Raw genomic sequence first — 25,593 nt, forward strand, 5'->3', positions numbered from 1 at the left:
AGAGTCATGGAAGATCGCCATTCCTCTGATATTCGAGATGAGTCTGGCGAGAGAAAGATTTTAATGCAGGAGAAGAAATACCAGATAAACTCTTCTGTTTTAGGCAGGCCCTCGGGTTCCTGTCCTGGTTGTAATGCCGTGTATCATTCTTTCATCCCTGTCATGTTCTGCAATTACTTCGAACTCTATATATTGATTTTCTTTGACCATGTTTGTTGATACCTCACACGCTTAAGCGATAGCTGGATTCCCATGATAAGGAAAACTTGGATTTGTCACACTGGATTCTGACCATAAGTAAATCTAAAAAAAAGTATTGGCTACTAAAGAGAGCACAGCAAAGAGATAAGTTCAGTAGGTGCAGTCAACAGTGTCGATGTAAATGTAATTCCGCGACTTAAACTAAATTTTGAAGATTTAAGTTCCAAAATCAATATCTTCTTATGAGGCGCACGGTAATGGAATGCTGCAGATTTATTTTCAGCAGCTCGGGTTATTTAACGTGTACGGAATGCACGGTTACGCGCGTTTTCTCAATCTGCCCCCGTTGGATTGTGACTGCCGCGGTTGCGATTGGACCCGTCACCTCGAGCTCAGCAGCGCAACACCAAAGCCACTGGGCTACCGCAGTGCGTTGCGTTCCGTGGCCAGAAACAAATATTAGCGTACGCAACACTGCTTTGGAACCCCCTAGAAATATAAAAACAAAAATACAGCAGTTTCGTCCCAATGCTGCATGAACCACTGCACGAACCATTGCTCGAACCAAGGTTCGTTGTTTCATCGGCTGAATAAACTGCAGTAAACATTCGCTTACTCCCTAAATTAGGAAGCACTGGCTCACGCGCGTACGTGCAAACAACAGATCTCACTCAATGACGGCGAACACTCGCTGTCACTGCGTTGGCATGACGAAGGGCGCGACCGAACGCTTCTGCTGCCTCTTCCGTCAAAGCGTCTCCGCAAAATTGCGTTATCTGAGCGACCCCCCCCTCCCCCCAGCTTTGCGTCCATCGGAAATTATCACCAAAACAGAGCGAGGGTGGCGCAAGACCGGGCTAGAGCAACGGCTAGAGGAGGAGAAGCGCGCTAAACTAGCGCATCCCTCTCCCGGCTTGCGCGCGTTTTATCACGTGACCTCCTATAGATACTTGGGGCGCCCATCGAGCCCCGCTCAGCCTCAAACACTTCCTTTAACGCGCACAGCCAACGGCGCGGGGTAAGATCTTATCGCACTTGACTTTATACGAAAGCTCACGGTAACACCGACAGATATATTTCGACGGTTGTGTCCATATAATTGCTATCGCAAAATTCGCAATAAATAGAAATTTTCACTAAGGACCAACCACGCTGCTTCTCCATGTCGTGAGAGAGCGGTGAACGATAGTTCTAGAAAATGGGTTGCTAAATCTCCGCCAAATGACTACGCTCGCATTTGGTGACAACGGCACACAGTCGCAAGAACTTGTGGAGGAAATACCGGAGTTCTGGCAGCTTCAGGTGCACTAGATCATTCAGTAACATGGGCGGCTTTGTAGTTCTACCTCACATCAGAGCAAACTGTACTCGACAGAAATAAAGGGCAGCCGCACCGTTATAGCTAAGCAAATTAAGGACAATTACGCCGCGTCTTCACACTTCGAGCATGCTCCGACAGCCCCCCGATAGATATTTCAAACGTAACCACGCTCGGGCGGGCAAATTTTGCTTCTGCCAAGTGAACGTAGCGGGCATTTCAACACGCGTGTTAAATTCATGCCTGTTTCATTCGTGAACATTACTTAAGTGACGTAAAATTATCAGTGAGCACAACAGTTTTCATTTCAACGCGAGGAAACAAAACCGAAACTAGCGCAACTGTTTTGCTCAGTTGTGCAGATATAAAATGATCCAAAGCCGAAGCCGTCAATAGCATGACGCCATTTTAAAGTTGCGCTGTATCACGCTCGAGTGCGTTGTCGTTGAGTGGTTCTGAAATCGCTGCGTTAGGGGCGACTGCAACCAAGCGTTGCGGCAAGTTACGGTGGGAGCTTCTGTCCGTGCTGTGTGATTGCGACGAGGGGACCGCCGCCAGCAGCAGCGTATCGCCGATTTCGTCTTTCGGTTTGCACTGCATCTTTCATTGTGATATGGGAGATCGCAACGGACAGAGACGACCAGATGCATCCAAACCACTAACAGCGGGGACCTGTGACCTGTGCCATATTTCTCTTAAAGTCTCAGGTAAGCATATCAGCTTTTGTTCCGAGTTTACAAACGGCGCGGACTCGGCCCTTCCGGTATGGCTACATTTTGCGCCATGTTTCTCTTGGCAGTTCACAGACGTTTCTTCGGCATGCGTGCGCGTATGTATGCGAAAATACTACTGGCAGACGGAAGCCTCAGGAGAGCATCTGAAATTATTGCAAAGCTGTACTGCCAGGAGAAACACCGTTCTTAACGACTCCGGTGACGAGTGGCCTGTCGCATCGAAAAATCCGTATAATATCAAGTACTGCGTAACTTGAAGTGTAGATACAGTACTAGCACCAGTGTGACTTTCGCTGGCGAAGACAGGTAGTCGAAAAGACAGCTTGTGTATTCTGAAGATTTACTAGCGCTTTAGGTATATTACCGCGAATAATAAAAGCGCTACAACGCTGTATGGCAGTGTCAGGCGATGTGGCAGCACAGATATCTTAAGAGCAGTAAAGTGGCTGCATGCACAAGCGAACAGACACAGCGCTTTAAAAGCGCTGAAATAGAAAAAAAATTTATGTGCATTTGGCTGTAAGTAGAAAACACAAAACACGTTAGCTGACAATCTAAGCCGATGTATAATGTTATTATTTTTGTGTAATCTTTATTTTCATGGTGGTAAATATTTAAAAGCATCAATTTGCTGCAACCTTTATATAGTAAATCCTACTAGGCGTACAAAACCTGGCTGTGTTATGCACAGAAGTTGTGGTATTCCTACTGGATTTTCTATTTTGAGTCCGGTGTTTTATGAAAAAGAGGGTCTTTTTATTAGTAGTCTTATGTTAGTGCAGATATTTGTCAAGCAGAAATGAATTGATTGCAAAGTGGTACCTCCTGGTGATCTGCATATAAACCCAAGTTTATCCTGTCTTGGCTATTGTAATGTGCATATGACAATTTTAAGTATATACTGCTGTAGTTGGCTTAGTCACTGTCGCATAATTTGTAAAAGTAGAAGGCTATGATTATTTTACTGTTTTCATGCAGAAATACCTTTCTTTCTTGTACCAAGAAACGCTCACAGCATTGAATGAAATGAAGTGTGGTGTATTATTCTACTAATTTAATAAAGTAAATTTCGTCTGCACTGCATCAGAGATTAGCTTACTTTCTTTTACTAAACAATGCGTTATCTCCTCTGCTACTGCTGTTCTGTGTATTTTTGTAATTTTGAAAAGTACTTTATTTTAGGTATTCAAGAAATGCCAACATCCAGAAGACACCATCTTATCCAGCACGTTATGGGTGAGACAGATCGTAGCAGGCACTTTCGCATATCTCATTAGCATATGATGCTATTTGTTGTAATTTTTGTGTCCACTTTCCTGGCCTTTATTCATTTCTGCATTATTGTGCAAAGGGTAATACTTTTACATCGAGATAGAGTAATTGTCCAAAGGAGAAACATGGCTGGAGGAGACGGCACACATAAGCCTCCTTTGTCCGTATCTATATGTTGCGCAGTTACTCTGTCATTGTCTACCAACAAGCCCAAGTTCTTCATCAGCTACATTTACTAATTCTCCGTTATTACAATTTCATTGATACAACATTGAAAGTACAGAGGTGCACAGGAAGACAGAGACTTGAAATGATGAAGAGCAGTAGAACAAGGAGCATCGCTGGAGCCAATGTTTCGACAAAAAGAAGGAGATAAGTTTTCTTGTCAAAACATTAGCTCCAGTAAAATTTCTTGTTCTATCACTATTTATGATTAAAAGACAGCATTATTGCTCTTGCTGCACTATTATGCATTATGGAATAAAAATTAGCAGGGTTAAATGTCAAGAATGTGAAATTTCTTTTGTATTTTAATGCTATATCGAAAGCCAGAAAAACAAGATGTAGAGAACCACATTGTTATTTGTCACTACCCAGTTTGGCCAGCTCCACCAGAGCATGCACTTTGTTGCATTATCGACCACTTGAATTCATTAATTGAATTGCTTCGTGATTACTTATATTTAGAGATGCTGAACTTGTTTTAATGCAGCTTAACATAGTGCGTGTAAAAATATACAATAACATTTTAAGAGGCTTGCAGTTGACTAGCAGATCATTTGATGGATTGAGCTCGGGTTTCCACTGAGCTTCCATGCACAAATCGGATGCACATTCTTTTTTTTTCATTGCTTGGATTTTCATAAGCATAAGTACCATTTATCTTTGTCGATGTTCTAGTTGTGTTGTAGGACCTAACTGTTTACATTTATTTGTATTGGTATCCATGTTACACAGACAGCTGAATTTTTCTTGTAAATTGTGACATGGTAGGACTAAGAGCATTTGTGCAAATTTGCTGCAGGTACACTCTGCTGGCTCCCGCCCCTGCATCCTACCACCACTGTGTCCTGACTACGTCCACTAGAGAGTTCGAAGCCTTTGGCGGCTCCTGCCACTGCGTCCTGCCACCACCGTGTCCTGACTACGTCCACTAGGGAGTTGGCAGCCTTCGTGATGATGCCAAGCAGGCTGGAAGCCGGCAGAAAGATTAAGGTAAATACATGTGATTAAGTGGCAACTTTTTGAGTGAAGTGGCTTGTGGCCACTCAGCAATGAAAGAGTTAACTTCAAAGCAGTTTGCCTTAGCCGCCAAAAGGCTATGTGGATTACACGAAATGCGCTGCAAATTTTGAAACCAGTTGGAGGCCACTTGTACAATTTTTTTTCTTGCTTAACAAAAAACTGCTCTGATAAAGCTTTAGCAATCTAAAAACAATACAGTGTACACTCATACATGGTAGTGGGCAAAAATTTACTAGGACTGCCTCAATAGTAAGTATGCCAATAAACACACCAAAACTGACTTTTTTTGCTAGTTCATCCTCATCTCTGTGCACTGCTGCATAATTTATGTTCCTGAAACAAGTTTTTGCATGCAGCACAACTCCTAAATATGTGGATTACATAAATTTGCAGCTTTTGCTGTAAGCCAGATTCATGAAAATAAAGTTAATAGGCCATTTTGTCCATTTTTAATGACCCATAATAAACTGAGCAGTGGCTAATAAGCAGTTCAATTTTTGGTGTAAGGCCTCTCTTTATTGTCCTGAAAAATTTGGCCCCCTTAATGAAGGAACCAATTTTTCTGCTATGCCTTTTATGATGCATAGATTGGTGCATTACACAAAATCTCACTTAGTGCTTGCGCCAGTAAAAAAACTTTTTAGGTTAAGTATTTCTTGAAATTAACATTTGCGCTATATTGAAGGGCCTCCAATTTTTCAAAAAAAAATTTCAATTGGTCGTGTGCCAGGTTGGTACAGCTCGCATGGAATAGCCTACTTACACAAATAGGGAGGGCCATGCCCTCCGTGGTTGCTCAGTGGCTATGGTGTTGGGCTGCTGAGCACGAGGGCGCGTGATCGAACCCCGGCCACGGCGGCCGCATTTCGATAGGGTTGAAATGCGAAAACACCCGTGTACTTAGATTTAGGTGCACATTAAAGAACACCAGGTGGTCGAACTTTCTGGAGTCCTACACTACGGCGTGCCTCATGATCAGAAAGTGGTTTTAGCAAGTAAAACTCCATAATTGTAAGTTTTTTTAGGGAGGGCGAAGTAAACTTGACTTTATGTTAAGATACTATTATTGATCTACAAAAGACAAAATGAAACATTCCATCCTATAAGCAGCTCTTCACACTCATTTACACTTTTGCACATTTTTATACCTGAAGTCTGGTGGCTTGTGTCTGTTTTCATTATCTGCTATGTGCCGATGGTAAACTTCAGGTTTGCCCTATGGTGAAGAATATTGTGGTGCTTATAGATATCAATCTATGTTTTTCAGGTTGCCTCGAAATTTTACCAAAGCCGTACCACACACTCGGGCCAGGCCTTTTTGCAAACGGCGTATAACCAAGCTCAACGCATGAGTGTCGAGTGAGTCTGGAGATCAAGGCAACCTGCTGTGCAACCAGCATGCAACCTTTGGTGACCCCTCCACATGTTCCACCTATTTCACAGCTGCACCTCAGCTGCAACTTATCCAAACAGCATCACCAACTGTGGTCACTCATCGAACCATGGATGAATGTTGAGGTGGAGTGATTTGAAGAGACATTCTTTGTCTCTTCAAATTCTTAGCAAATACTTGTGTTATTATGATTAATATGTGTCTTTAGTGCCTAGTTTTTAATGGTTCCTTTCTATTAGAATTCTCACCATCGATTCCTGGTATTATAATGTATGTCTTTATGCCCAGTTTTTCGTAGTTGTTTCGTACTTGTGTAAGTAATTGATAGGTTCATACTTGTTATACAGAAGGCTAAAATGCAAACTAACAGCATTTTTTTTCTTTCTTTTGGTAATCTACAGCACTGCAAAGTGTTCAAGAAATCTAACCTAACATGGGCTCTTGTGCAGGAAAAATTTAAGAGCAATATAGAGTACTTATTTCAAAAACCCATTATTCTTGGAAAAGTCAAGAATATAGGAGCACAAAAAAGAAAATATTAAACTAGAGAAACATGAGTTCCCCTCATAAGTCTGATAATAATGCGACTTCCTTTCACTGCATAGATACCAGTAATGTACTCACATACAAGGTTTCAAACAAGAAAGCTATGATGCCCTTGGCATTTCTCAGTGCCTATTTGCCACACTGACGAATGTCAAAGGCATCGTAGGTTTCATGCACACATTGGTTGTGTTACACTTTTGAGTATTGCATTTCTCAAACACAAAGGTTTACAGCAGTGCTTTAAATTGCAAGTGCATTTCCTAATTTATTAGTACAAGAGTAACAGTACAGATCATGTAAAAATTATTTTACAGACTATATGTCCATGGATGCACGCATCTGATGACATAGCAGTGACGTGTTCGTGGGATGAATGTCTTTATTTCAGATTTAAATATTGGCTTCCAGGTCTGGGTTAGTCTCCTACACTGAGTAGTCTAAGTCAGAGCCCATTTACTAGAGAAAGTGAATTAAACTAGGAATTATAAACATCAAAAGATCTTGTTTAGGACACCAATTAGACAATCAGCAAAGTTCTTTAGTTATTCATTTCCAAATTTATGAGGATATATTTTATGACTGGTTTCAATATTGTGAGAACAAATATTTGTTTATTGTCACACTAGAGTTGGCTGTCCCCATTTGTATAAAACCCCTTTACAGGCTAAAAATTCAGTGTGTTACCCTATTTACTCGCATAATGATCGCACTTTTTTGTAAAAAAAAATTGACTCAAATTCAGGGGTGCGATCATTACGCTGGTTAAATTTCCCGCAAAAAGAAAAAAATATATTATCTGGCATTTACTACGGGATGACAACAGGTCAACAAATAGGCGGCTGCTGCTGTATGTAGTGCAGGACACGAAAAAAAATGGTGGCCGGCAGAGCAAGTCGAACGCGCTGAATGCGTTTTTCTTCTCGTGAGTACATTACAGTGCATTAAAACAGTTTCTTCCATATTAGTAATGAATAACATCGGCAAGTTTGCGGCAATAACATAGCCATGCCCACTTTGAGGGGACAGAGATGGGCACGCTTAGCTCTGCCAGTGACATAGGAACACATGGTGGGCATGCTGCGGAAACTGCGGCATTTGTCTTCACCACTATCCTAATGTGGCACGTTTCCGCTAAGGGTGGGCGAATATCTTAGCTGCGTTACAAACGTCAGCGAATTAATAGGGTACACTTCTAACGTATCAGTGTAAACGTGGCTGCTATCATTGCCGCTCGCGATTTGTTGCGTGCCCACAAGTGCAGATGAGAAGAATCGAAAGACGCCTTTTTTGTTGTTTTTGTTGACCACAACCATTATAAAGCCTACACATAATAAAGGAAAGTTTGGTTGTAGCTTTTTTTTTTGTCGTAGAAGTGCAGAAAGTGATGAAAGGAATGAAATGGGGCATCTGCTTAAGAAAGTTTTTTGCATGCAGTCTGCTTGGTTTGTCTTGAAGAGTCGTTCGCATAGCAGTCGACAGATGGTAAGCGCGATCATTATTAGCTAGATTTGGCACATGACACATCGCTGCGGCAAGTTCGGGGTGAAATCGTTACATGGGAAATAAAAAAAATCTAATTTTGACGACAAAATTTAGGAGTGCGATCATTACGGGAGCGCAGTCATTATGCGAGTAAATACGGTAATAGGCTGTTTTTGGTTTCGTGCACTCTATGTTAAGGGATGCAAATGGTGACATACAACAGAATGCAAAAATGACTAATGAATTCAAGCAGGGCATGGGGCTTTTTTAGGCAGATGCGTGCGTGTGCTATTTATAAAGCTCCCCATGGTATGCCTGAAGGCATTTTCTAACACTTTGGTAGAATACACTGACACCCCCTTATTAACTCTTCGAAACAACTCTTTTATATATTTGTACTAGAGATTTTAATATACTGTCATTCATAAAGTGTTTTATTAGATTTGAATTGTCATTTATTTTTGTGTAGCTGCTGTTATTCAGTTATGTCCTACACAGTGGCAAAATATTTTTGTGGGCACTTTCCTGTGTATAAAATTTTCAGAAATAGCTTCATGCTGTATCTTATTTAGCTACTCGTATACTGCAAAGTGGTGATACCTATCCAAACGGCTTGTACAATTACTGGAACTATGCAAAAATATATCAGGCCACATTGAATATTTTACAGATTGAAATTTCAATTAGATATCAGCATTCTGCATATCTTGGAGTGTACGTATGCCAAATTTCGAAGTATAGGACAACTATAAGTGCATAAGGTTATTCTCATGCTATTGTGAGAAAATGTTTTTGAAATATATTCAATAGTTTTTTTTCACAATAGCATGAGAAGTATGCAAGATTAGTAGGCAGGCCTCTCTGCCTGCCTACTAATTTTGCATACTTCTAGTAACTTTACATGCTCTTTGAATAGATATCGGCACTTTGCAGTCTACAAAGAGCTGAGGTAGCTACAGCACACTGCTTTTTGTGAAAATTTACACAAGAAAGTGCCCGCAAAGGTCAGTGTATTTTCCCATTGTGTAGGACATAACTCAAGAAGCAGCTAAAGAAATACTAATGACATATATGACATCTGCATGAAGAACTCTACAATTTGCTCTCTTTTCAAGCCTCTAGCACGAATAATAAGACTGTTTCGAGTAATATTCAATCAGCAAAACATGCCCCTTGCTATAGTGACCTACAACATAGAAACACAAATTGAACGCAAGTCTTTTTGTTGAAGAGACTCTGGGCTGTCTTCCCAAGGGGTTCTGTTAAACACTGAAATTTCCTGCATTTACCAGAAGTGCAATACTCAAATGTTTGTGTATGTGCAATTGGCATTGGCATACTAACAGAAAAAAAGACAGTTCTGTGAAATGAAGAATTGACTATAACTTTGTTCGACATTTACATTTTGACCCCATATCTTTGTTTTGTGCTTTGTACTGAGTGTTTCAGCAGTCACTGCCGCTAAAAATTGAACATAACTGTTTCATGACAATGCGACAATTTTCGCTAACAGAAATTTATAGCAGTGGCAGGCATTATAATTACCGTACTCAATAACGTCTAGTTTGTAAGAACTCAGACTAGCACCAGTTCCGAGATACACAACCCAAAAAGACATGATCAGATAGGTTTATCTTCCACACAGAATTGTCCCATAAAGCTTACAAAATGTTTTGTGGCTAAGTAATATCTGCAACAGCAAAGCATGTTCCACCAAGTATGGCGATAAATATTTCAGAGCTGTCAGTCTGAGGAATCCTACAAACTAACAATACCTTCAGCACTGACTAGCCTCAATAATAGGATGTCAGCCATTTTGCTGAAATTAATAAAACTTCAATTATTGTGATCTTGTTTACGAAAACATTTGCAATTGTAATTCAGTTCTAGTATCTGTCACTTTTGTAAATATTTTCCAATTAGTTTTTCAGACTACAATTTTTGGTAATAGAGGTATTCATTACAGAAAGATCTAGTACATGGCACTTAACAATAAAGGTACTGGTCATCGTAGACTTTCTGTTGCACAGCTGTTTCTCGAAATTTGAAAGGATGTACCCGCCTCCTTATGTTAGCTAAAAACGGAAATCTGTCACTATGTTTTGTTTAAAATACAGCTGATCAACCCGATAGTTAGGCTGCTTGCCAAATATAAATTATAACGATAATAGTGAAGGACCATAATAACGGAGTGATGCTGACTCATAACTATGCCCAGCTACATCCACGCAGCTGTGCCATACAATGTGCATGTGTTCAGAAGAGCCAAATGCCCCAGAGAGAAAGCAACAGTAACTCATTGTTTGTCATCTTGTTCAAGCACATTATGCGCTAGCTTTAATTAATGCTCAGTAAATACATAAATCAGTCATGTCAGGTGTCTTACTTTAGGTTGGAAGTTCGAAGTTCTTGTAATCTTGCTTGTTTTATTTTGTTTTCTTCGTGAGAATGAGTCACTTGGTTGCCTTCGCACATATTCTCAAAACTGTTTCATCACTGGGAAACAGGAAATTTAATTTGCATATGAAATTCCCAGTTACTAATTTGGTAGGCTTTGAGCTTAATTCTCTTATCTTTTATATGTTTATCTACCAAGTAGTCTTATCGTTCATTGAAACATATCCATGTAATGCAGAGAGGGCACCCAAATTATAAATATCTCTTCTTGCTTTCTACCCTGCTCTGGTGTTTTCAAAACCTAGCATTGGTGCAATGGCCTGTCCGCAGAAAAGTAGTAAAGTGGCTAAATTTAAAGGTCAACAACATAATTAAGATACAAAGCAAAAATATAAGTTCGCAATTGTCCCCTATAACAAGAGTTCTGCTTAGAATTTAAAAAAAATGGACATCCTGCTGTGGTGTGAGAATTGCTTTGGGTTCCAAGGGGACTACGTAGCACCTGTACTAGTGTATACAAAGCAAAAAAAAAGATCACTCCAGATTGGAGCGGCAGTGGAAAGTCAAGCACAGATGCTTTATTTCATGCACCATTAATGTGGTTTATCATCTGCTCCTGTTGTATGGGAATGCATACATTGGGAAGACAATCCTTTGCGCCATTGTTACCTTAGCGGGACACCAGAGAAAGGTAGAAATCGAGAACAGGTATTCACACTTGGTTGCCCACAGTGTGTTATTTGGATGTGTTTCACTCTACAAAAGAGTACTGGGGTAGGTAATCATAATGACAAAGACAAAAGAATTAAAAGAGGTATGTGTCCGTCATCCGTCCGTGACCTCCAGTGTTTATAGAAACACTTCTTTGTGTATATGTGCCAAGCCGTAGGGAGGCTTTACGTAACTCAGTCATGCTTGCTAAGCTAAAGATTGGAATAAGGAAAATCACAAGAATATTGTATGAGTGATTTATAAATGTGGCACCTAAAGTAACTTATTCATGTATGTCCTGAGGATAGATTACAGCCAGTGCATAATGTGCTCTTACAGGATGACTTGTGATGAGTAAAAGAAGCCTTCCTCACATCTTCCTCTTTGTTTCTTTTGGATCTTTGTGCACTATGTGTATTGTTACAGCTGTGTGCATGCAGCTGGGTATAGTTTGTTTATGTGTTCTGCTTCCTCTCCTGTACTCATCATTCATGCGCTATCTTTGCCGTAACAAAATACAGCTGCCTGTGCTACTTATTTTGTCAACATGTTTGCATTATGGAAAGTTTTGTATTAGCGGTTATTTCTACCTGTGAAATTGTCTGTGTCAGCTATTTTACTTAGTCTTGCAAAAGTGTGATTCTCAACTTAAATAAATGATCAGTGTGAGTGTTGCTGTATTTATTTTTGTAATTCTGTCAGTTATGAGGTTTTTATACACTGTTGCATGTTGTATGACAGAATAAAATTGATGCACAACTTTTTAATGTGGTGTTTTTCAGATCAATTTTCATCACGCTAAGATGCACAAATCGTGGGAAAAAGTGCCAACAAGAGTACCATAAGGTAAGACAGCTGTTTTTACTATTAGACTGGATTATCAATTGCCAACCAGTTGTTTTCAGCAAGCATAGCATAATGCATAGATATTGTAATCTAAGTTGGAACATTGTTTTTATTGCACTTCATTATATGGGTCTCCTTTGTACATAAGTGCAGCCTCTCTTATTTGTTATGTGTAGCTTGCTTAGAATGTTAAGTCGTAAGTTAAGTCTTTTAGAACAGGGAAATAGGTTGAACTTATGAATATTTTGACATATTATAAGAGACTTGTGCGGTGGTGAATTAACCTTCTACATGAGTTACATAATATTTTGGGGTCTCCTTATGGTTCTGAGTGGCATTGCAGTGTCATGCATATGCAGCTGCAGGCTACATATTGGATATTTATTTAAGACTGTTTTGCTTAGTTGGCTATTGATTCCAGTTTAATGGTAAAGAGAACTGTCTTGCTTTCATAGTGCTTCTGTGGTGACTTAAACGTTTGAGGTTTCCAGAAGACAGTAACAAAAATTGATGAAATAATAACTTTTTCTTGCTAACCTGCCATGTGCTTTTTGTCAAGTTTACTGTGGATTCTTTGTTATCCTATGTTGTCTTTTCATAGTAGTCTTCTTGAGAACTAGCCGCAGTCGTGTGTACTTACAGCAAGAGTTGTTGACACATTTTGAAAAGCGGCTCGACACTGCCATCCAAGAGTGAAACGACTTGCAAGAGGCCGCATTTGCCGCTAGCATTTGCAAGAGGCCGGCACCACACACTAAGGGTAACTTGACACACATGGTGGAGTCATCAGACTCATCTAGAATAGTTACCTGAATCATTCTTGCAGTGTTGACGTGACACTTTATCTTGAGTCGTTCGACTCATTTAGAATTGTTAACGGACTCCCTCAGCACTAGTCTTGTAACCCTTTTGAGACGGTATCGGCGACTATTACAACAGAGTATGCATGACTATTGTGTGCAGAGTCACGCGAACACCTTGTATTGAGCACAGATGGTCTCGGGACTCTCTGCCAAAAGAGAGTTCGGGTGTCTCCCACAAAGTGAGTCGTATACGTGACGAGTCAAGACTCTTCGAAAAGTGTAAGGGAAACTCTTTTTTTTTCTTAGTGTGTATAGTACCAGTGGCACCCACGACGATAATGGAAGGGAAAATAGTCTAGAGGAATTCAAAGTCCCAAAGGTAACGCCGGAAGAAGTAAAGAAAGCCTTGGGAGATATGCAAAGGGAGAAGGCAGCTGGGGAGGATCAGGTAACAGCAGATTTGTTGAAGTATGGTGGACAGATTGTTCTAGAGAAACTGGCCACCCTGTATACGCAATGCCTCATGACCTCGAGCGTACCGGAATCTTGGAAAAACGCTAACATAATCCTAATTCATAAGAAAGGAGACGCCAAAGACTTGAAAAATTATAGAGCGATCAACTTACTGTCCGTTGCCTACAAACTATTTACTAAGGTAATCGCAAATAAAATCAGGAACACCTTAGACTTCTGTCAAGCAAAGGACCAGGCAGGATTCCGTAAAGTCTACTCAGCAATAGATCATATTCACACTATCAATCAGGTAATAGAGAAATGTGCGGAATATAACCAACCCCTATATATAGCGTTCATTGATTACGAGATAGCGTTTGATTCTATCGAAACCTCAGCAGTCATTGGGGCATTACGGAATCAGGGTGTAGACGAGCCATATGTAAAAATACTGAAATATATTTATAGCGGCTCCACAGCCACCGTAGTCCTCCATAAAGGAAGCAACAAAATGGCAATAAAGAAAGGCGTCAGGTGGGGAGATACGATCTTTCCAATGCTATTCACAGCATGTTTACAGCAGGTATTCAGAGACCTGGATTGGGAAGAATTGGGGATAAAAGTTAATGGAGAGTACCTTAGTAACTTGCTATTCGCTGATGATATTGCCATGCTTCTCAGGGGATCAATTGCAATGCATGCTCACTGACCTGGAGAGGCAAAGCAGAAGAGTGGGTCTAAAAATTATTCTGCAGAAAACTAAAGTAATGTTTAACAGTCTCGGAAGAGAACAGCAATTTACAATAGGCAGTGAGGCACTGCAAGTCGTAAGGGAATACACCTACTTGGGGCAGCTAGTGACGGCGGATCCGGATCATGAGATGGAAATAATTCGGAGAATAAGAATGGGCTGGGGTGCGTTTGGCAGGCATTCTCAGATCATGAACAGCAGGTTGCCATTATCCCTCAAGAGAAAAGTATATAATAGCTGTGTCTTACCAGTACTCACCTACGGGGCAGAAACCTGGAGGCTTACGAAAAGAGTTCTACTCAAATTGAGGAAGACGCAACGAGCTATGGAAAGAAGAATGTTAGGTGTAACGTTAAGGGATAAGAAAAGAGCAGATTGGGTCAGGGAACAAACGCGAGTTAATGGCATCTTAGTTGAAATCAAGAAAAAGAAATGGGCATGGGCAGGACAGGAAATGAGGAGGGAAGATAACCGATGGTCATTAAGGGTTACGAACTGGATCCCAAGGGAAGGGAAGCGTAGCAGGGGGCGGCAGAAAGTTAGGTGGGCGGATGAGATTAAGAAGTTTGCAGGGACGGCGTGGCCACAATTAGTACATAACCGGGGTTGTTGGAGAAATAGGGGAGAGGCCTTTGCCCTGCAATGGGCGTAACCAGGCTGGTAATGATGATGATGATGATGATGAGACTGCGATGACTCCTGAGCAATGAATTGAAAAGTTGAACTTGTAACACTTTATTGAACGTATTTTTCTTCCTCCTACGAACGTTTGAGTCTTCGTTTTTCTCCAACAGAATCAAAGATGCCAATCCATAGCCCCGTGATTCTCTTTCCTTACCCCTGATTAGCGATTAAGCCATAAGAATGCATTATCTGTCATGTGCTATGTTGTTAATGTTGTGCGTTGCCTATTTTCCTTTAAGGTTTTTTCTTGTGCTTGATATATCTCGTGGAGTTTTTTAAGAATATGCATCGTTCACTTTTAGTTTATTTTTGTCCATCTTACTACTTTTTCTCATGGTCGAATTCTTTTGGCCGTGTGTTCCACCTCTCCACCTTTGACCGTATTCGGTCAGCCTTATGTGATAACTAAATGTCCAATTATTCACCAGTAGAAAGGATTATAGATGTACTCTATTCCATGATATATTTTCTGGAATATATCCCGTCACAACAAGTGATTCTGGATCAAGCAAAGACGGTCCATTTGTTTGTGATATCGCTCAGCATCTACGGAGGTGGTGCCTGTTGAGAGCCCCTAGTATCACAGTAAACTTGCTTTGTTTTAATGTCCTTGCCTTCTGCATATACAGCCCATGATCCGGCCCGAATATTTAACAATTGACCAGCTGATCTCCCTTTGTTACCCCCACAGATACGGATTCTTAGAGACTGATTGTATGAAGCTCACATGAGGTTGCCGAAGACAGACACCGATTGAAACGAACAGGAAATTCACCAATGAGGTTCAGCAACATTCCTTGGAGTTCTTGGTTTCCATCCCTGTGGCAAATTTAAATGGTATTTTCCAGATTGGCGAAGATACACAATGGATGGAGGCATTTTATGACTTCCAAGCAAACTAGTAATAGTTCAGTATTTATTAATTAGGCTTAAAAATGCATAATGATGTCGCCAGAGAATAAAGGGCTAGCTTTCTGTCATCTTTCATGTTTCAACTCCACCAATTGTACGTAAGTGTAAGGCCACATATTTCGGAGCACTATCGCTATACATGGGCAGGTATGGGACTGATAGAATAGTCCATACTTTCATACGTGATGGCATTATGCGGGTAATGTGAAGTCAGTAAGCATTCTCTACACATGGGATGTTACATCACAAGTAAATAGTACAACCTTTCCCCGCCATGAAAGTATAGCAAAATTGTTCAGTCAGTAAGCGATTAAGAATTTCTAGATGGAAACAGTGCTTACTTTTTCAACGAATTGGTTTTCACTTTAAACAAACTGAGACTTCTAAATTCGGCAAGAAGATGCTTAGAAATTCTTCTTATTTGTGATGGCGCATCCTGCTACATCCAGGGTGCTGTGGAATCTGATGATCAATGTGTCATCCACAGAATTTTGCTTCAGCTGGCTTAAAAACTATTGTTATTAAGGCACTCAGCTCCAAGAGCTCCTATTAGAGTTCTTTATTTGTAGGAATATGGTGAGTTCAAACGTTATTTTTTCAGCTTTCTGTGTAGGCCACTATAGGAAAAGGGCAAATATGTTGTTGATGATGTGACACAGCTGTTATCATGATGTTTATTCTGCGTCAAAGAAGATGCGAACCGACCACCCGCGCAGCACGGATCACACTCGAGAACCAGCCCCACAAGCGATGATGAAGCAGAACCCCGCGTGAACCCCACATGATGATGGACATGTACAGATGACGAAGAAAAGCTTATAAATACCCACAGTATATGCACTCCTATGTTTGTTTAATTTATTTTATTTTAAAAAGGCTGATTACTCTAGAGAAAAAATGGCAGGCTCTCAGCTACATTTGCTTTAGGATTTCCGGCCGTTTAGAGCTTCCTATATTTCCTATCTCTATTTTCATTTTTCCCACAAATAATGCTCTATATTTAAGAGAGAAAAAACGAAGTTTCTAACTATCCATGATGACGGAACTCCAGTAGTAATATGTATGGGTAACATCATAAATTTCATATTTCTTTCTCACGACATGGGCTGCTCCGTCACAAGTAAATAGTAGAACATTCCCCCCCCCCCTCATTATAGTATAGCAAAAACTTGAGATCATCAGGTCACTAAGACTTCGCGTGCGGGTAACATAGTCTAGTTTCTGCACGCAATTACCTTCGTTCAAAGTCCATTTTATTACAAATCGGATGTCTGTCATTATCTGTTCTCTGAGTATATGATGAAATTGTTGTGGATGACACTGGTGAGCGCCCTAGCAGTAATAAAGTAAGCATAGACTGCGATGACACCTGAGGAATGAATTGAAAAGTTGAACTTGCAACACTTTATTGAACGTATTTTTCCTCCTACGAACGTTTGAGTCTTCTTTTTTCTCCAACAGGATCAAAGATGCCAATCCATCGCCGCATTATTCTCCTTTGCTTGCCCCTGATTAGTGATTTAGCCGACAGAATGCATTATATGTTATGTGCTATGTTGTTAAAGTTTTGTGTTGCCTATTTTCCTTTAAGGTTTTTTCTTATGCTTGATAAATCTCGTTGAGTTTTTTTATAAATATGCATCGTTCACTTTTAGGTAATTTTTCTCCATCTTACGGCTGTTTCTCATGGTCGAATTCGTTTGGCCGTGTGTTCCACCTCTCCACCTGTGACCATATTCGGTCAGCCTTATGTGATAACTAAATGTCCAATTACTCACCAGTAGAAACGAATATAGATGTACTCTATTCTATGATATATTTTCTGGAATGTATCTCTGTAGAACAAGTGATTCTGGATCAAGCAAAGACGGTCCATTTTTTTTTATATCGCTCAGCATCTACGGAGGTGGTGCCTGTCGAGAGCGCCTAGTATCACACTAAACTTGCTTTGTTTCAATGTCCTTACCTTCTGCATATACAGCACATGATCCGGCGCGAGTATTTTACAATTGACCAGCTGATCTCCCATTATTACCGTCACAGATACGGATTCTTAGAGACTGATTGTATGAAGCTCACATGAGGTTGCCGAAGACAGAAACCGATTGAAACGATCAGAAAATTCAGAAATGAAGTTCAACAACTTTCCTTGGAGTTCATGGTTTCCAACCCTGGGGCAAGTTTAAATGGTATTTTCCAGCTTGGTGAAGGTACACAACAGATGGAGGCGTTTTATAACTTCCAAACAAACTACTAACAATTCAGTATTCATTCATTAGGCCTAAAATGCATAATGACGTCGCCAGAGAATGAAGGGCTACCTTTCTGTCATCTTTCATGTTTCAACTCCACCAATTGTACGTAAGTGTAAGGCCAGATATTTCGGAGCACTATCGCTATACATGGGCAGTTATGGGACTGATAGAATAGTCCATACTTTCCTACGTGGTGGCATTATATGGGTAATGTGAAGTCAGTAGGCGATTAAGAATTTCTGGATGGAAACAGTGCCAAATTTTTCAATGAATTGGTTTTCGCTTTAAACAAACTGAGACTTCAAAATTCGACAAAAAAGATGCTTAGAAATTCTTCTAATTTGTGATGGAGCACGCTGCTACATACAGGCTTCTGTGGAATCTGATGATAAATGTGTCATCCACAGTATTTTGCATCAGCTGGCCTAAAAACTATTGTTATCAAGGCACTCAGCTCCAAGAGCTCTTATTAGAGTTCTTTATTTGCAGGATTATGGTAAGTTCAAACGGTATTTTTTCAGCTTTCTGTGTAGGGCAGTATAGGAAAAGGGCATATATGTTGTTGATGTGATGCAGCAGTTATCATGAAGTTTATTCCGCGCCAAAGAAGCAGCGAACCGACCACCCCCACAGCACAGATCACACTCGAGAACCAGACCCACAAGCGATGATGAAGCAGAACCCCGTATGAACCCCACATGATGATGAACATGTACAGATCACAAAGGGTGGCTTATAAATACCCACAGTATATGCACTCCTATATTTGTTTTATTTCTTTTACTTTAAACAGGCTGATTACTCTAGAGGGAAAATGGCAAGCTCTCAGTTACATTTGCTTTAGGATTTCCGGCCGTTTAGAGTTTCATATGTAATTTCATATCTCTATTTTCATTATTGCCCACAAAAAATGCTGTATGTTTAGGAGAGAAAAAACGAAGTTTCTAACTATCCATGATGCCGGAACTCCAGTAGTATTACATAAGGGTAACATCATAAATTTCATATTGCTTTCTCACCACATAGATTGTTCCGTCACAAGTATATAGTACAACATTTCCCCCCATGATAGTATAGCAAAAAACTGATATTATCAGGTCACTAGGACTTCGCGTGCGGGTAACATAGTCTAGTCTCTGAACGCAATTACTTTCGTTCAAAGTCCATCTTAATACAAATCGTATTTCTCTCATTATCTGTTTTTTGGGTCTATGATGAAATTGTTATGGATGACACTGGTGAGTGCCCTAGCAGTAATAAAGTAAACAGACTGCGATGACTCCTGAGCAATGAATTGAAAAGTTGAACTTGTAACACTTTATTGAACGTATTTTTCCTCCTACGAACGTTTGAGTCTTCTTATTTCTCCAACAGAATCAAAGATGCCAATCCATCGCCCCATTATTCTCCTTTCCTTGCCCCTGATTAGCGATTTAGCCGTAAGAATGCATTATCTGTCATGTGCTATGTTGTTAAAGTTGTGTGTTGCCTATTTTCCTTTAAGGTTTTTTCTTGTGCTTGATATATCTCGTGGAGTTTTTTATGAATATGCATCGTTCACTTTTAGTGTATTTTTGTCCATCTTACTGCTTTTTCTCATGGTCGAATTCTTTTGGCCGTGGGTTCCACCTCTCCACCTTTGAGCGTATTCGCTCAGGATTATGCGATAACTAAATATCCAATTATTCACCAGTAGAAAGGAGAATAGTTGTTCTCTATTCTACGATATATTTTCTGGAATCTATCCCCGTACAACAAGCAATTCTGGATAAAGCAAAGACGGTCCATTTAGTTGTGATATTGATCAGCCTCTACGGAGCTGTTACCTGCTGCAGCGCCTCGTATCACAGTAAACTTGCTTTGTTTTAATGTCCATGCCTCCTGCTAATACAGCACATGAGCCGGCTCGAGTATTCAACAATTGACCAGCCGATCTCCTTTTATTACCCCCACAGATACGGATTCTTAGAGACTGATTGTATGAAGCTCACATGAGGTTGCCAAAGACAGAAACTGATGAAACGATCACAAAATTCAGCAATGAGGTGCAACAGCTTTCTTTGGAGTTCATGGTTTTCAGCCCTGTGGTAAGTTTAAATTGTATTTTCCAGCTTGGTGAAGATGCACAATAGATGGAGTCATTTTATACTTTCCAAACAAACTACTAATAATTCAGTATTCATTCATTAGGCTTAAAAATGCATAATGATGTCGCCAGAGAATGAAGGGCTAGCTTTCTGGCATCCTTCATGCTTCAACTCCACCAATTGTACGTAAGTGTAAGGCCACATATTGCGGAACACTATTGCTATACATGGGCAGTTATGGGACTGATAGAATATTCCATACTTTCTTACGTGATGGTATCATATGGGTAATGTGAAGTCAGTAAGCGTTCTCTACACATGGGTTGTTACGTCACAAGTAAATAGTACAATCTTTCCCCCCCCCCCCATGATAGTATAGCGAAATTGTTCAGTCAGTAAGCGATTAAGAATTTCTAAATGGAAACAGTACCTACTTTTTCAACGAATTGGTTTTCCCTTTAACATACTGAGACTTCTAAATTCGGCAAGAAGATGCTTAGAAATTCTTCTAATTTGTGATGGCGCATGCTGTTACATCCAGGCTGCTGTGGAGTCTGATGATCAATGTGTCATCCACAAAGTTTTCCTTCAGCTGGCTTCAAAACTATAGTTATCAGGGCACTCAACTCCAAGAGCTCTTATTTGAGTTCTTTATTTGCAGGTATAGGGTGTGTTCAAACGTTTTCTTTTTCAGCTTTCTGTGTAGGGCAGTATAGGAAAAGGGCACATATGTTGTTGATGACGTGACGCAGCAGTTATTATGAATTTTATTCGGCGCCAAAGAAGCGGCGAACCGACCACCCCCACAGCACAGATCACACTCGAGAACCAGGCCCACAAGCGATGATGAAGCAGAACCCCGTATTAAACCCACATGATGATGAACATGTACAGATGTCAAAGGATAGCTTATAAATACCCACAGTATATGCACTCCTATGTTTGTTTCATTTATTTTATTTTAAACAGGCTGATTACTCTGGAGAGAAAATGACGAGCTCTCAATTACATTTGCTTTAGGATTTCCGGCCCTTTAGAGTTTCATATATAATTTCATATCTCTATTTTGAATATTTTCCCACAAGAAATGCTGTATGTTTAGGAGAAAAAAAAACGAAGTTTCTAACTATCCATGATGCCGGAACTCCAGTAGTAATACATAAGGGTAACGTCATAAATTTCATATTGCTTTCTCACCACATAAATTGTTCCGTCACAAGTATATAGTACAACATTTGCCCCCCATGATAGTATAGCAAAAAACTGAGATTATCAGGTCACTAGGACTTCGCGTGCGGGTAACATAGTCTAGTATCTGAACGAAATTACTGTCGTTCAAGGTCGTCTTTCATGACAAATCGGATGTCTCTCATTAGCCGTTCTTTGGGTCTATGAGGAAATTGTTATGGATGACACTGGTGAGCGCCCTAGCAGTAATAGTTAATGCATAACGTAAGCAGAACACAATTATTTTGGATTGTCTCAGCAGGGGAAACCAGCGCTCCTGGTCGAAGGCCTCGCTCCCGCCGATTCACATGTCGTACCTGCTTTTTCGCTTGGCGAGCATCCTCGGCCGTAGCGTACTTTCGAGGTCTACCGCGGAATCTGCTATGCCCCGGGCGAGCGTCCTCCATCGCCGTCTCTCTCGCTTCGCAGTTGCCTGTCACCACAACCACGGCCGCCGCTTGACGACAGTGACACAACACCTGTCTCTTTTAAAGCCCCTTAAACTTCGTTAGTTTTTCTGTGTGTGCGCGTCCCTCGTTCCGCTCTCCCTCCACCGCTCACTCGGAGAAGTTCACGTGGTTTCTTTTCCTTGCCGCTCTACTAGACGCTGCATTTTTTTTTTCAAGGTCATTGTGCAACGACCCATTTAAGGCATTTGCCTTAAAATGTTTTACACTTGGTTACAGCAATAGTAGGTCTGCATTTGCGGGGTTAACTTCTGCGCCACCAGGTAGCTGCCCCGTGCAAGCCACTCAGGCCGCTCACGTTTACGCTAAAGTCCCTTCCTCACAGCAGTCGTAAGATGAAGATGTTTTCGTTAACTCCACCGCCCATCCGTCCAAACGTCGACAAATTTTTTCCGAGCATTTTCAGGGGCCCTTTGAGACAGAGGAAGACAGTGGTGTGGATCAGAGTGTGAACTTGGATAACCAATGTTATAGTTGACAGTAACAGTGAAAGATGCAGCTGAGCAGGCCATGTAATGCGTGGGACAGATAACTGCGGGTCTGTTACAACTACAGAATGGGCGCCTAGAGCAGGTAAGTGCAGTCGAGGACGACGGAAAATTAGGCGGCGTCATGAAATTAGGAACTCCACAGGCCTAACTGGAATCGACTAGTGGGAGACAAGGGTAAATGGAGAGCTCTGGCAGACGCCTTCGTCTGGCCGGTGGACATCAAGATAGGCTGGTATCGATAATGATGACGACGCACATTCCACAATTTTAGCACATAATACAGTGCACTCAAAGCGGCCATTTAAAAAGTCGCAGTTTCACCCGAAAGGCGAGTATCGATTGCGATAGCAAATTAGTAGATATTTATATGCGGCCATGTAAGCTTGGAAGCATTCACTTACTAACTGAATTAAGAAGCATAGTGTCAGCGCGCACAGGCAAACATGCAAAAATCACACTCGATGACCGCGGACACTCACTGTCCAAACCCTGGGGCATGAGCAAATGCGGCAGCAGCAGTGAGCGAAGTGACATTCGTGCTGTGTATCACTTCAACGCAAACAGCGGCGAGAAAACAGCGCGCACGAAAGCATGAGCCGTCGGGAGATAGCTGTCAAGATATCGCGCGTGCAACCACGCGCCGCCGCGCAAAGCACGCATTGATAGCGGAGTAGAAGGCTCCCCCCCTCCCTCCCTCCAGCATTGCATGTCGGTTTTGCGCGCGCGATCGAGCCGTGATTGTCAGTTGCCCTTGCATCCGGTCACGATATACACAGTTGCTGCTGGAGTCCAACTCCGCCCCCCCACCTCTTTTGCCTCCCCCCACGGCCTTTCGTATGACGGAGAACTTGCTACCCGCGTTCCTCCCTCGTGCGTGCTATATTCAGCCCCGATCATCGGCTTCCCTCGCGTGCTTTCCCTCGCACATACAGCATACGGCACACCATGACGGTGTTATCGCCCTTGGACTTTATACGGAACATTACGGCGATGCCAACGGCAAAAAATGCGCCTGGAGTGTCCATGTAATTGCTATGGCGACCGAAGCCTCGGCTCACGATGCACTGCCAGCAGGCGTGGTGCCCAAGTGAGTAAATGACGGTAGCAAAATCTCAGCAGATTGCTAACCTAAGCACTTGCTTTGAAACTATTTATACTTCTCCAATTGTCAAACGACGTAGGTAAGCTTAGAGTATACTGCCAAGTTAATAACAAGCCTCTCTTTGGTTTTGCTAGCACCAGCAAAGCACGCGCACACTCATGACATACAGTTAGCCACTGATGACGGCGAAACTGAAAGTATCTTTTCACGTTGTCACAACACATACAAAAATCTGTCGCTTGTAACTTTATCCGTAAGCCCAACAAGCCTTTTAGTGAGGAACATATTTCATGCACTTAGTAAAACCCCGCCACCCCGAAGGGAAAATGTGGCTGAGCATGATTCTACATGCAGAGCGCTTATCCAATCGTTTCATCAAGCGCTTTGAACCGAGCGTCTTGTCCCCGTTGAGTGCCATCGTAAACCAAGCTTGAATAATATTTCTCCAGATCCACTCTGCGCGCTTCCTCTTGACGTAAAGAGGCCTTCTTATACCTCAAGTAACGGCCTCAATGAAAGTAAAAGTGCCATCGCGTGACACTTTGCGAGGAATACCCTCCGCATCAGTGTCTAACGCAAGTGTAGCTGTAGTCCCTTACGAAAATGGGTGTTGAATTTCCATTGTCCATTTGTTGTACTATAATTGAGTCAAGTCAAAGTACATGGAATTTCAACACCAGTTGACTCACCACAACGAGAGTTCAACGGAATTTCCGTTGTGCACAGCCAATGATTTTTCCGTTGAATGCTTTCCAATTGATTTCTCGTTGTATTTTCCCGTTCCGATTACACCGGTACCACATGGTCACTTTCAATCGTGATCTTGCTCCATTAGGATCAATAATACGCGCATCGCGTTCGAGCCTCTTTATCGCGATCATAGGCTGACTACCATTTGTTTGATACAGTGTCTCGATGCTTAGCCAAAGGTTAGTGTGAATCCAAGCACTATAAGTAACATTGAATTTTTTTAGGACAATTGTTTACATACTGAAGACTACTGAAATCATATAGAAATGAAACAGAAAATTGAGAGAATGAAGGAATAGCATAATAGAGCGAATAATAATGAGGAGCAAGAATATGTCGAGAACAGTGTCATACAATCAGCTGATGATAACGGCCCTATTCACAATGACAAACGAAATATTTTCCTTTAAAAAATGTTTTATGTTGAAATTTTTACAGCACATTAGACAAATTTGACAAGTCCCTTGGACCTGCAACACCTGAAACTCCATGAGGATCACATAATTGGACAGTGTTATCAGCTGTCACTGTCAATTTCAATCAAATTTGATCCATATCAGGCTTGATTGCAATCGAAAGTGGCTCTGTGACACCAGGTATTAGATGGAATGACGAAAGCCAGGCGTTCTTCAGCTTGTGGCTGTTTGGGCTTGTTGTTCCACATGTTGACAAACTGAGCAGAGAAAACACAGACAGAAAGAATGATACGAATGCTTGTTTGTCATCTAGTTTCTTTTGTCTGTCCATGTTTTTCTGCTCTACATTTTCTCAACAGGCATCCATGTTTTCTTAATATTCCAGAGGTGTAAATTAGGATAGAGTACAGGCACACTGCAACAAAGCAACAGCAACTATCTGCAAATTACTGACAACCATCGTGATTGTTGCCCGAGGATCAGCTAGGTCACACTCGTTACAGTATGAGCATGCATCCTATCCTAAAGGGAGTCAGGATAGCCGTCTGCTACAATATGAAAGAAAATACACCTCTCACTCTATTGCACTGCTTGTATCTTATTAAATGTAAGTGTCTATATGCAGATTTACAAGCCCCCTGCTTGTATTGATACAAGTGCAATGCTGTTTAATGATGTTTGTTAGCATGCTGCAAGTGTACATTTCAATTACCCTAGCTATTTCACTAAGTGATTGTTGAATAAGAAACGTGTTTTCGTCCTCATAGGAAAAAGCTCATTTGAAATATGTCACACTGTTTGGACTTATAATATATTACCCAATAGACCTATATTTTGCAAGTTAGATCTAGCATGCAATTGCTGACTGCTGTTGGCCACACAGTGTTGCTGTACCAATTTTCAGATTTGCAGACGTGGATAAGCAAATGAAGAGATAATGAAACGCATGTTCTGTGCCACCCCATGATTCCAATGTATTGCTTGTGATAATATGAGGGGCCACTCGTGAACCTGTATGCTACTCCCCCAAGCAGCGATTACTCAAGGAAC

The 25,593-nt window shown here is 41.2% G+C and overlaps 2 long non-coding RNA genes across 3 annotated transcripts in view; both read left to right on the forward strand.

The window, feature by feature from the left end:
- The window catches only part of LOC139052163 (uncharacterized), a 63,688-nt gene that overhangs the window by 4,903 nt on the left and 33,192 nt on the right, over nt 1–25,593 (forward strand). For both annotated transcript variants that reach the window (XR_011509750.1, XR_011509751.1), the window contains exon 2: nt 19,959–20,090. This is a non-coding gene — a long non-coding RNA (uncharacterized lncRNA). The remainder of the gene's footprint in view (nt 1–19,958; nt 20,091–25,593) is intronic.
- On the forward strand, nt 1,944–11,939 carry LOC139052161 (uncharacterized). The gene is made up of 4 exons (XR_011509748.1): nt 1,944–2,226; nt 3,436–3,489; nt 4,550–4,740; nt 6,038–11,939. It is a non-coding gene; the product is annotated as an uncharacterized lncRNA (long non-coding RNA).

The sequence above is a fragment of the Dermacentor albipictus genome, unplaced genomic scaffold (genome assembly GCF_038994185.2).
Source record: "Dermacentor albipictus isolate Rhodes 1998 colony unplaced genomic scaffold, USDA_Dalb.pri_finalv2 scaffold_19, whole genome shotgun sequence".
Taxonomy (NCBI): Eukaryota; Metazoa; Arthropoda; class Arachnida; order Ixodida; family Ixodidae; genus Dermacentor; species Dermacentor albipictus.